Consider the following 13,754-nt stretch of genomic DNA (forward strand, 5'->3'; position numbering starts at 1 on the left):
CTCTCCACGGATGTTGCCTGACCTGCTGAGTTTTTCCAGCATTTTCTGTTGTTATTTTAGTACAAACAATATCTGACTGAAGTGTGACTCTGTGTTGTTTTCAGAACGTTTTGTGAATTGTGGTCTATTGCTTACATCGGAACTCTTGCTCGTGTTGTTTATAAGCCCAGGATCTAAATAGTTAAACTATATAATAAGTGAGATGTCATTTCTACAGATACCACAACCATGTCTATAACGTTACGTTACATTTATAATTTACATTTTGATATAATATTCATTGCATTTGAATACAATTAAATTCATACGAAGATTAAATATTGACTGAAGTGCCAACATATTATTATGTACTGACTGAGTGATTTCTCCTTGTGGAGTTGTTTCAGTGGATTAGATATGTTTTACACTTGGTTTAATGTTGACCACTCTATTTAATATACTGTTAGAAAAGGAATACATATTTCATTATGTTTGCAATATTTTTTTCAAAGCGGATCAAAATGCATTGTGTTTTTTAACTTATTAGAGCTGGTTCCACACAGGACCCTCATGAGATAGACTTCACTCTACCAAAGACAGTGGATGACCTTAGAGGGTTTAAGCAAGAAAGGCTGGGATTATATAAAAATAGTAGATCATGGAAGGAAGAATTCCTCTGTGTGCTATATTTACCCATTTATAAAGAAAATGTTTACAATTTCACCACATTTGTTTAAATGGGTGACAAGAGCTTAACTCTTGGGGTTAATATATTTCCCATTTCATTTTCTGGGCTCTTCTGTTTTTACAAAGGGCAAGACTTAGGGTAAACCTTATTTGTAGTTGGCATTTTGGAATACAAAGGCCAGGTTACAAAATGCAAAGGCACGTTGCCATGATGCGAATTTTAGGTCATAACCTGGTCTCTTTTTTATTTGTATTGTGCCAGGGGGAGGAGGGGGAGAGGCAGTATTGGTGAACTGGCCAAGGCAGCAGCATGAAAATGTTATTTAATTTTTAGTGGAGCACCTTCTGTGCTCGCCATGAGGAAAATCCCTCTGTGGAATAATGATGTACACATGGAACCAACCAAATCTATTTATGTCTGGGGGTCAATATACACCACTGAGTCCCGACGGATCTTAAGTTACTCCTCCATGCTGCTAAGAAATGGCTTTATATTATTCCGTCTGCTAATCGCACCCCGATGTGATCCCTATTGCTCAACACGACAGCATGGGATTGGGGAACTCATTATTGACTGGCACTAGATGGCACTTTGTGGCACTGATTATGACATGGGGGTGAATCATAGGGCTGGATTTTCATTGAGGAGTCGGGTAGGAGGCGGGACTACAACTTTCGGGATTGTAGTCCCGCCTCCATCGAGTTCTAGCCAACCCACACGATTTTGACTTGATTGACCTTGTTGACCCCACCCAGCGGGCTCAGCAGGCCAATTAAGGGCCACTCAGCAACAGGTGACGTCACAGATTGATATTTCATCTGTCAAGACCTTTTGACAGATGAAATATCAGCGTTTCACAGCTGTTTGAAGCTGTCAAACACTGACAATCTGTATTCTAAGTTAATTACTTCCCCTTAGGATGATTTAGAGATCTCCCTGGAACAGAAAGCTGAATGCTGCAATTTTTGACAGCTCGCAGCCATTCTGCTTTCTGTGCCGGTGAGATGAGGGACTCCCGAGACCTGAAGGAAGGAAGACTACAAAGGTAAGTAAAGGTATGTAAAACTTCTTTAAACACTTTACACACACCAAACACACTTACCTTTGCACTCATGCACCCATCACTCACCTGAACACCGGACATCTCGACCCCTCCAAGCCCTTCATCCCGACGGTCCGCCTCCTCTTAACTTGGCGTGGTTTGGAGCCGTCGGGAATCCCACACTTCAACATTAAAAATAGGGATTAGGCTAAAAACTGCCTGTTAACTACCTGGTAACAGGCAGTTAATTGGCACTAATCCCTTTCCCGCCTCGGGGAGGCGGGTCCCAGTGCGGGGCGGGTACCCGCCTCCTTTGAAACTGGCATGGAGGCGGGTTTGGGGTGGGATGGGTTCGTGCCCCCCCCCGATTTTGAGATTTTAACCCCCCACACGCCTCCAATCCTGCCTCCACGGCTCAATGAAAATCCTGCCCACAGAGTCATAAAGTCAAAATGGCCCATCGAGTCCATGCCGGCTCTTTGTAGAGCAATCCAGTCAGTCCCATTCCCCCGCTCTATCCCCATACCCCTGCAAGTTTATTTCCCTCAAGTGCCTATCCAGTCTCCCCTTGAAAACATTGAGTGTCTCTGCTTCCACCACTTTCGTCGGCAGCGAATTCCAGGTCCTCACCACTCGCTGCATAAAAAAGTTTTTCCTCACATACCCCTATATATCTTGCCCAAAACCTTAAGAGGGCTAAATTCGGTAGATTTGCGCTAACGGGGCGCAAATCAACTAGCGCCTGGGCGCAGCGCCGCTAACGCCTCCCACGAAATTCAGCAGGAGGTTAGCGGCGGTTTTAATCGTTAGCACCATGTGGTGCTGCGCCACCGTGCGCAGCTCCCCGGCTGTAATATTGGGTGGCGCCCCCCGACGCTACGTCCGCCGGGGTCAGGGGGGCCTACCTGCGGCCGGGGCGGCACTAGTTAAAGGGGAGGTGGCGGGCGGCCATTTTTGTTGCCAGCCTCCTGCCAGCACCTGCCCTCGTTACTGTCCCCGGCCCCCGTGGAGCCCTCCCGCGGGGTGCTGGCTGCTCGTTTGCCGGCACTCCCGATCCCTGGTGGCCCAGCTGGGCGCCAAGACACGCTGCGCCAGGCCCCTCCCCTAAAAGAAGGGGAGGAAGGCCTGCAGTACCGTGGCACATAGCGCCACGGTTTTGGCTCGCAGTGCCCCAAGAGGGGCGCGGGGTGCTTCCAGTAGCACCCCTCCTCCCTCTCGGGGTGCTACCTGGGAGAATCGGCTGCTGGGGCGCTAACTTTTTCGGGCCGCTAATTTTAGTGCCCCGGCAAAGGTAGAAAGGGGGCACTACCAAATTTTTACCCCTAAATCTGTTTCCCCTAGTCCTTGTACCAACAACTAGTGGGAACAGCCTTTCCCCATCTTGCCTATCCAAACCCGTCATAATTTTGTACGCCTCTATCAAATCACCCCTCAACCTCCTTTGCTCTAATGAAAACAAATCCAGCTTCTCAACCTGTCCTTGTAGCTAAGATCCCCCATCCCCGGAACCATTCTGGTAAATCTCCTCTGCACCCTCTCAAGGGTCTTCACATCCTTCCTAAAGTGTGGTGACCAGAACTGGACACAATACTCCAGTTTATAAAGGTTCAGCATAACTTCTCTACTTTTGAACTCAATACCTCTATTTATGAAGCCCAAGATCCCATATGCTTTGTTACCCACTCTCTCAATATGTCCTTCCACCTTCAGGGACCTATGCACATTAACTCCCAGGTCCCTCTGTCCCTGCACACTCTTTAAAACTGTGCCATTAAGTGTATATTGCCTCTCCCTGTTCCTTCTGCCAAAATGCATCACCTCACACTTCTCTGTATTAAATTCCATCTGCCACTTGTCTGCCCATTCTGCTAGCCTTTCTATGTCCTGTTGCAGTCGATTGGTATCATACTCACTATTTGCCACACCACCAAGTTTGGTGTCATCGGCAAATTTAGAGATTCTACTCTCTATTCCAATATCCAGGTCATTTATATATATCAAAAAAAGCAGTGGCCCCAGCACTGACCCTTGGGGAACACCACTGTCTACCATCCTCCAGTCTGAAAAACAGCCATTTACCACAACTCGCTGTTTTCTGTCCTTAAGCCAATTCCTTATCCAAGCTGCCACTGACCCACCTATTCCATGAGCCTCAATTTTGTTAACCAGCCTTCGATGTGGTACTTTGTCAAACACCTTCCGAAGATCCATGTGGACAACATCCATTGCATTCCCTTCATCAATCCTCTCTGTTACTTCATCAAAAAATTCAATTAGATTAGTCAAACATGATCTGCCTTTTACAAATCCATGTTGGCTCTCCTTAATTAGCTTAAACCTCTCCAAGTGCCCGTTCATTTTTTCCTTGATTATTGTTTCTAAAACTTTACCCACCACTGATGTTAAACTGACCGGCCTGTAGTTACTAGGATTGTCCTTGCACCCTTTTTTGAACAATGGTGTCACATTTGCCATTTTCCAATCCTCAGGCACCTCCCCCGCATCTAAGGAAGATTGGGAAAATTATGGCAAGCCCTTCCGCTATCTCCTCCCCCAATTGCCTTAGCAAACTGGGATGCAAGCCATCTGGACCAGGCGACTTGTCCACTCTAAGCATACCCAGCCTTTCTAGTACACCCCTTCCATTGCTTCTACCTTTTCCACTTCTACTGATATTTTGTCAGCATCCACCTCCTTAGTAAACACCAATACAAAGTACTCATTGAGTATTCTAGCCTTGCCCTTCACCTTCTTTGTCTATAATAGGCCCTACCCCTCCTCTTACTACCCGCTTACTGTTTACATGCTGATAGAAGATTTTTGGATTCTCTTTTATGTTAGCCGCCATTTTACTCTCATATTCTCTCTTTGCCAATCTTATTTTCATCTTCACATCCCCTCTCAACTTATTGTATTTGGTCTGGTTCTCCCATGAAGAATTCACCTGACATACATCATACGCCCTCTTTTTTTGTTTCATCATCTTCTCTATCTCCCTCTTCATCCAAGGAGCCCTTGCTTTGGTTCCCTTACCCTTCCCTCTTGTTGGAATGTACCTAGCCTGTACTTGGAACATCTCCTCCTTAAAGATCACCCATTGTTCCGTTACAGTTTTTCCTGTCAGTCTTTGGTTCCATTTTACTGGCTAGATCCTTTCGTATCCCATTGAAGTTAGCCCTATTCCAGTTTAGAAGTTCCACTCTAGATTGTTCCTTGCTCCTCTCCATTGCTAATCTAAATCTTAATGATCACTCATACCCAAGTGTTCTCCCACAGACACTTGGTCGACCTGGCCCACCTCATTCCCCAGTACCAGATCCAGCAATGCCTCCTTCCTAGTTGGGCCAAGAACATATTGGTCAAGGAAATTCTCCTGAACACATTTCAGAAATTCCTCCCCCTCCTTTCTCTTTACCCTAGCATTAACCCAATCGATATTTGGGTAATTAAAGTCCCACAATATCACCACACTATAGCTGTTGCATATCTCTGTGATTTCCCTGCAGATTTGCTCCTCTACCTCCCTCTCACTATTTGGAGGCCTATAGAATACCCCCAATAGCGTGATCATACCCTTTTTGCTCCTCAACTCTAACCAAATGGATTCTGTCCTTGTCCCCTCAAGAACATCCTCCCTTTCCAAAACTACAATGTCTTCCTTAATCAGCACTGCCACCCCACCTCCCTTTTCCCCTTCCCTATCTTTTCTGAACACCTTGTACCCTTGAGTATTAAGTGCCCAGTCCTCACTGTTTTTAAGCCACATTTCCGTTATTGCCACATCAAATTGTCACACGGCTAATTGTGCTTGTAGCTCACCAACCTAATTCACCACACCTTGTGCGTTTATGTACATGCATTCTAAACCCATTTTTGAATTTTTTGTAGTCTTTCTTAGTCTGCTCCTGTCTAATATGGTACGACTACTGCCTCTAGTACTATTTTCTCTAGTACTATCCAACACACTCACTCTTTTATGCACCTTATTCCTGTTTTCTTCTACTATATACTGGTGCCCATCCCCCTGCCAAGCTGGTTTAAACCCACCCCGACAGCACGAACAAACCTCCTGGCGAGAATATTGGTCCTGGCTCTGCATTGCAGAGAATATTGGTCCCAAATCAGCACTGCTGTTCACTGAAGTGCATAAAACGATGCCAGGAGCACTGACCTGCTATTTAAAAAAAGAAAGTATCTTGTTTGGTGCAAAGGGTGTAAATATCAGGTTTTACCCTGATATTATTATAGATATATAACAGTGAGTGGTGTCCTATATTGTCAGTTGTGTTCCTGTCACATAACTCACTGGTCCTGGACAACTGAAGTCATTAAAAAAAAAATTTGTACCAGACAGAACTGTGAGTGGTAGGGATGGGGGTGGGGGATAGGGTTGGTGCAGCTGGTAAGGACTGGGAGAAGAGTAGAGAAACTTAATGATTTATATGTATATATGTGTGCGTGTGTATTTATATATGTGTGCATATATATATATCTATATATATGTGTGTGTAATGTAAATTTTTAAACAGATCTCCTGTGGCATTGCTCATACTGAGTTCGAGGATACCCAGTTTTAAAATAATAGGAGTGTTATCAACAAAGTATGATGAAGAAAGTATTATCGAAACTAAGTGTGGCACAGAAACTAAGTGTGGTACGATATGCTCCACTTTAAAAGAAATATATATGTCTGTGTGAACTTCCATTATAAATTTCTATATCCACATTTACAATGGAAAACTGCTTTGTAAATATGTCACACTGTAATCACGTCCCTCCCACCGCTCTGGTGCTGTGGAGTCTCAGTTTTGTGTCTCCCAGCTCCTCAGCCTGTACTGCAGAGAAACTCTTCTGCTCCAACCAACTCTGCTTTCCAAGTTGCCATAAACTTTGGTGTTTCACTATAAATGATGGTTTAAAAAATCAAAGTGTTATATATAAAAATAAGGACAGAATGTATGAGTTTAAAATGGGGACTGAATTATGTCTGCTACCCCCCCCCCACCCCCCTCCCCCAGTTGAATTATCCCTGCCCTCAAACCTTGCTTCACCTGAAGGTTACACTCCCTGTGGGAGATCGACTAGTTTACACACACTGAGCTAGGTAAGATTTGAAACTGCTGCAGGCATTGCACTTGTATCATATGGGAGCTGTGTATCATTGACAAGGGGGGAAGATTATCTAGGTGCATTATGTGTACCAAAATTGTAAACTTGATAATCAAAATTTCTTCACACATAGTGACATGAATCTTGTCATTCGTGGGAAATGACTATTGAAATAATACTGGGCGGCCTGCTGGTGGCGCTGTCCAGGGAGAGTATAAATACTCGGGCATGGGCCCAGCTTGCTCAGGACATTCTTTAACAGGAACTAGTGAAGGATTCAACTAGATCTCCATGTTGAAAAACTGTTGATTAAAGCCTTGTTTAATACTCAGACCAAGTGCCTAGTAGTTTTCTTACGTCACATAGCACAAGGAGAAATATTTTCTTTGTGGTGGTTACCTGCTATTCTCCATTTTCTCAGCATTGCTGTTGTTGTTGTTGTTTTCCTGAACTTTTCCCCAGATGCATCATCCTACATACTCTTTCTCTTCCCTGCATCTCACGGTGTTGAAATCATGACTCCTCTCACTATCTCCTACTCTTGCTCATTCTTTCCCCTGTACCGCAAACCTGTGGACCCTTTCACCGTCTTCGACCTGCCCTTTTCTCCTACAATTTGCAGGTTCCTGAAACCCAAGCTCATTCCCTCCTATACTTTATGCCGTCGGTGTGGATCCTGCACTCTGGGCCTTGGCCCTTCATCCCGGTTACTCAGTAGTTTAAAACAAAATGCAGCACTTCGATGTCTGCTGTGCCTGAGATGTTAGAAAAATGGATACCGTTCTTGCATCACCAACACGGCCAGTGGTGTTCCCAGATATTGGAGCCAGGGTGTGAGCAAATGGTCATCTTTTTCCCAGTCTGCATTGTGCGTTCCCCAAATTACCGAGGAAGGAATCTAAATGCATTTCATTCTCTTGGCCCTAATTGACCTCTTGGTAACCTTCCTGTAAGTCACTCTGAGATATATACAGTAGGCATCACAAATACAGAATGTTCAGTCCATTGACTTTGATGCATTTGGTTTGTGTACTAAAATACAATTCTGAGCCACTTAAACATGAAATAACGGCATTTTTACGTGATCTGTCATCTTAAACATGAGAGTTTATATCTGCAGAGGGATTAAGTAATCATGGTTATGGCTAAATGAACCTATGTTAAGATGGGTAGAGGTAAAGCAAGTTTGTGTTTGTGGTGCAATATCTGATTAGCAGGCACATCAATAATATCTGTTTTTTTGCAATATGTCACTGATTGAATGGGAATGCATTGATTTCATTTACTGTGCATATTCAGACTGAGAATGAAATAAAGGAAAATCATTCAACCTTCCACCTTTTCTGAATTGTCCTTAATCTTTCATCGTGCAGGGCAACCTCCTGTACCTGCCTTCCTGATTATCTAGAATTATAGCATAGTACAGCACAGAAAGAGGCCATTCGTCTGCGCCGGCTCTTTCGAAGAGCAATCCAGTTAGTCACACTCCCCCCCACTCTTTCCCCATATCCCTGCAATTTATTTTCCTTCAAGTATTTATCCAATTCCCTTTTGAAGGCTACTATTGAATCTGTAGCCACCACCCTATCAGGCAGTGCATTCCAAATCCTAATGTCACGTAAAAAAAATGTCCTCATGTCGCCTCTGGTTCTTTTGCCAATCACCTTAAATCTGCACCCTTTGGTTATCGACCCTTCAGCCAGTGGAAACAGTTTCTCTTTATTTACTTTGCCTGAACCCTTCATGATTTTAAACACCTCGATCAATCTCCTCTCAGTCTCCTCTGCTCTAAGAATTTTCACAGGACAAAGCCTTGCAGAATATGTCAACTCATTCAACAGCCCACTAATGTTTTTTGTTATTTGTAAGGTACTTGTTTTCATTCTCATGCCTAGGGCATTGCTGTACCGTGCGTGCAGGAACACAATTTAAAAAACATAGAAAAATAGGAGCAGGAGTAGAGCCATGATCTAATTGAATGGTGGAGCAGGCCCGAGGCACTGAATGGCCTACTCCTATGGGATTGGTCTCAGTGCCTTTCAGCTAGTGAGGGGAGAAAAATCTGCCAGGGTTACCATTCCCAATTGTCATTCCGAGACCCACGCTGGTTAACTATAGGATAGAAACATAGAAAAATAGGAGCAGGAGCAGGCCATTCGGCCCTTTCGAGCCTGCTCTGCCATTCAATATGATCATGGCTGATCCTCTATCTCAATACCATATTTCCGCTCTCTCCTCGTACCACTTGACGCCATTTGCATCTAGAAATCTATCTCCTTCTTAAATATATTCAGTGACTTGGCCTCCACAGCCTTCTGTGGTAGAGAATTCCACAGGTTCACCACCCTCTGAGTGAAGAAATTTCTCCTTATCTCAGTCCTAAATGTCCTACCCCGTATCCTCAGACTGTGACCCCTCGTTCTAGACCCCCCAGCCAGGGGAAACATCCTCCCTGCATCCAGTCTGTCTAGCCCTGTCAGAATTTTATACGTTTCAATGAGATCCCCTCTCATTCTTCCAAACTCTAGTGAATACAGGCCTAGTCGACCCAGTCTCTCCTCATACAACAGTCCTCAGACTCTTAATTAGCCATCACATCCTTCATATTACTCAATAATCGAGGCTTCACTGTAGATGTAAAATCTCCTATTTCAAACAAAAATGATTCTGCTTAACATTTTCCTTGTATAAAGAATAGTAGAAGTAAAAACTAGCACCAAATAAAGTGTGTTACTCACCCTAGATTTATTATTTTGAGCAGGTAGACTATATATACACACGATGTGCTGTGTGAACAAAGGTGTGCTCCAGCATCACGTGCCACATGTTTGAACCATGTCTCCTTACCCCATGCAAAGAATTAAAAGGTCTGAAATTTCTCATTCAGAAAATTGTCCTATTTTTATATTGGACAACCTGATGTTGTGGAAAGGACCTCGCCCTCTTCCTCCTTCCCACCAAATGTTTTGAACCTCCTTTGTTGAGTTTATGATGCCTTCCATTATTTTATAGAATCGCAGAATGTTACAACATAGGAACAGGCCATTCAGCCAATCTAGTTGGCGCGGATACTTTTCTCCACACGAGCCACCTAGTCTAATCTCACTCTCCTGCCTGCATCCCCATCTATAATATATTAAATTTGCTATGTATGTCACGCACTTCTCAATTTGGCATCGGCATTATGTCATGCCTCTCGGCGGCACCTGAATAGGTTTTTCCCATTATAAAGCTACCTGTCACATGGTCACATCTGTAGCTGCACATTTCTACCACCAGATGGAGCTCCAAAAGCTGCAGGATCCCCATACCTAGACCCACAGCATCACCAATACACTGCAAGGGAAATTCACTTTGGCGACCTTTCTGTGGGCAATGCCAAGAGACATCCTTGAATATTCCTTTTATTTAAGCAACTACTTAGTTCCTTTTAAAGGGAATTTAGGGATTCTACTGTAGCAACGGTTTGCAACAGAGAAAACCTGGACTCGACGAGGTGCAGGAAACTGGGCCAAAGAAACCACATCAAGTTCCTTTAACTAAGTTGTGATATCATCTGCATGGCCCCGTGTTCTATAGCAGCTAAACGGGAAACTCCTTTGAAATGTGAATTATGAACAATATATATACTAGTTGATCTCCCATGGCACATGGGAGTTGGGAGAAGACAAAAGGTAGCCGGCAATTTTGAGGCCTCCTGCCCAGTATAAACATGGTGGTAGCGTCCCGAAAATCACAGTGGGGACAAACTTATCGACCTGTTCTCGAGGTCCACACTTTGCTGGGGTCTTTGGAACAGGCAGCTGCCAGAAGCAAGCAAACAGCCACTTTAGGTATGCACGCCATGCACGCACCCCCCAAGTATCTGCTGACTGTCCAGCCAAAGAGGAGCCCGCCCGAAGGAAAGTTTTTAGTTATTTTTTGTGGGGCCGGGAGGAGCAAGGGTGTCTAATGGGAATTGCCTGTGTAAACTTGCCATGCTGTAGTTGCACCCTGTTGACCGTGGTGGCACTGCAGTGCCCGCACGGTGTAAGGTGTAATAACAGCGTGACAAGTTTACATAGGGAATTACCATTATAAATATGGCCATAGGCATTCATAAAGGAAAAAGTTGACAGGGAATGTATGCAGAAGTAACATTTTTAACATATTACCAGCTGATCTTCCGTGGTGTTGCACTTGGGGAGCAGGGATAAAGTTTAGTCATTAGGTGAAATGGAGTTAAGAGGCTGAGAGATGAATAATGCAGGGGGCACAGACACAAGTTAATCCCCATTTTAAAGTCATGCATTCCATCCTTATTTTAAAATCCCTGTGCCTATATTTATCATGGGAATTGTCTATGTAAACTAGTCACACTGTCATTACACCCTCTCACCAGAGGTGGCACAGACAGGAAGCGTGTGTTTTTTTTAAATTCGCTTATGGGCGTCGCTGGTAAGGCCAGCATTAATTGCCCATCCCTACTTGCCCTTGAGAAGGTGGTGGTGAGCCGCCTTCTTGAACCGCTGCAGTCCGTGTGTTGAAGGTACTCCCACAGTGCTGTTAGGTAGGGAGTTCCAGGATTTTGACCCAGCGACAATGAAGGATTGGCGATATACTTCTAAGTCAGGATGGTGTGTGACTTGGAGGGGAACTTGGAGGTGGTGGTGTTCCCATGCGCCTGCTGTCCTTGTCCTTCTAGGTGGAAGGGGTCTCGGGTTTGGGAGGTGCTGCCGAAGAAGCCTTGGTGAGTTGCTGCAGTGCATCTTGTAGATGGTACACACTGCAGCCACGGTATGTAAGTGGTGGAGGGAGTGAATGTTTAAGGTGGTGGATGGGGTGCCAATCAAACAGGCTGCTTTGTCCTGGATGGTGTCGAGCTTCTTGAGCGTTGTTGGAGTTGCACTCATCCAGGCAAGTGGAGAGTATTCCATCACATTCCTTACTTGTGCCTTGTAGATGGTGGAAAGGCTTTAGGGAGTCAGGAGGTGAGACACTCGCCGCAGAATACCTAGCCTCTGACCTGCTTTTATTGCCACAGTATTTATGTGGCTGGACCAGTTAAGTTTCTGGTCAATGGTGACCCCCCAGGATGTTGATGGTGGGGGATTCGGTGATGGTAATGCTGTTGAATGTCATGGGGCGGTGGTTAGACTCTCGCTTGTTGGAGATAGTCATTGCCTGGCATTTCTGTGGCGCGAATGTTGCCTGCCACTTATCAGCCCAAGCCTGAACGTGCTGATGTAAGATTTTTAATATGATATATCTAGTGATTCTCCTATGATGCAGTTCACAGGAAACCAAAGAGCCTACTGTTCTATAAGGCCAGGACCGTTACACCAAGTAAACAGTAAGTGTGTGTCCCTTTTAAGGCCAAAATCCTGTGGATTCTGGGATTAGTGTCAGGACATGATGCAAACTGTTTTCAACCTGCACTTGTGCACTAACAATGACAACAAAGTTGATTATTATTATTATTATTATTTGTTTGATTGATAGGCCAATTAAGAAGTTGGTAGACAATGTGGAACTGATATATTGATGGATAGAGAACACGGAGACACAACATTTTAAAATTGGTTTGCATCTGCAAGGACAATGGCTGAGTGCAGGAGTCAGAAAATGTAAACTGTCCAAATTGTAAGAATTGTTTGGAAAAAGTTACCACTTCTCTTTATTTACATCCAGATTGATGCTGCTTAATCATTTTTAGTTTAATTTAACTTACTTCCCCATGGTCTGCTGAAGCTCTTGAGAAAGTGCAGGTCAGAGCTGGGACTTCATCACCCGGGAAGAATAAAATTACCATCTGCTTTTGCCTCGCAACCTCAACCCTTTTGTCTTTTAATCTCTCCTGCCTTCCACCCTATCATAGACCTTCCCTTTTGCCTTTTGTTCTTTCCTTCCCTCCCCCCTTTCTCTGCCTCTGCACTTGCTTAAAACCTGTTATATCTCTAACTTTTTCCAGTTCTGACAAAAGGTCATCGACCTGAAACATTGGGCTGGATTTTACCAGCCCTGAGGAGGCGGGTTTGGAGGCGGGACTGCTGGGAAAAATTGGAAGCGCGTCCCAACCCCGCTCCCTACCCGTCTCCGAACCATCTTCCTGGGAGGCGGGTCCCCGACTCGTGCAGGGACCCGTCTCCTAGCGACGGGAAGGGGATTAGAGCCAATTAACTGCCTGTTAACAGATATTTAACAACAGGCAGTTAAGAGGCTTTTCACTATTTTCTGCCTGCTGATGCGGCCTTCCCGACGGCGGGAAACCCCGCCAGGGTCAGCGAGGCGAGCTGTGGGTCTGCTGCAGTGTAAGTGTGCAAATGACAGCTGCAGAGGTAGTGTGATGGGTGCAATGGTGCACAGGTAAGTATGACAGGTGAGAGAATATAGTGAGAAATATTTTTATTCTGTTTATACGTATCTGCAGGTGACAAGATTTGATGTTTCTGTGAAGCCTCATCTGATCGGGAGAATTGACAGCTGGCTTCTGCAATCTCACATGCAGCTGCCATCTGTTTTCTCCTAAGGAGAGAGTCATTGGTGAGCCTGGGTACAAGGGCTCACCTTTGGACAGTGATTGTCAGTGTTTGACAGCACCTCAATGCTGTCAAATACTGACAATTCATCTGTCAAAAAATTATGGGGCCTGTCACTTTAACAAAACCGGCAGGTGAAGCGTCATGCACTGATGTCATCTGACACTGGCTTTCCCTTAATTGGCCGGCTAGCCCGCAGGGTGGGCTTAACAAGGCCAATCAAGGGAAAATAGCATCTGTTCGTCAGATGTCGTTGGGGGCGGGACTAGAAGCCGGAAACCAGCAGTCCCACCCCCAACACACCTCCTCAGGTAAGATCCCGGCCATAAACTCTGTTTCTCTCTCCACAGACGTTGCCTGACCCGCTGAGTATTTCCAGCATTTTCTGTTTTTATTTCAGATTTCCAGCATCCGCAGT

Source organism: Somniosus microcephalus, chromosome 22 (genome assembly GCF_052327205.1).
Source record: "Somniosus microcephalus isolate GS21.2 chromosome 22, FLI_Smic_1.0, whole genome shotgun sequence".
In the NCBI taxonomy this organism is placed as follows: Eukaryota; Metazoa; Chordata; class Chondrichthyes; order Squaliformes; family Somniosidae; genus Somniosus; species Somniosus microcephalus.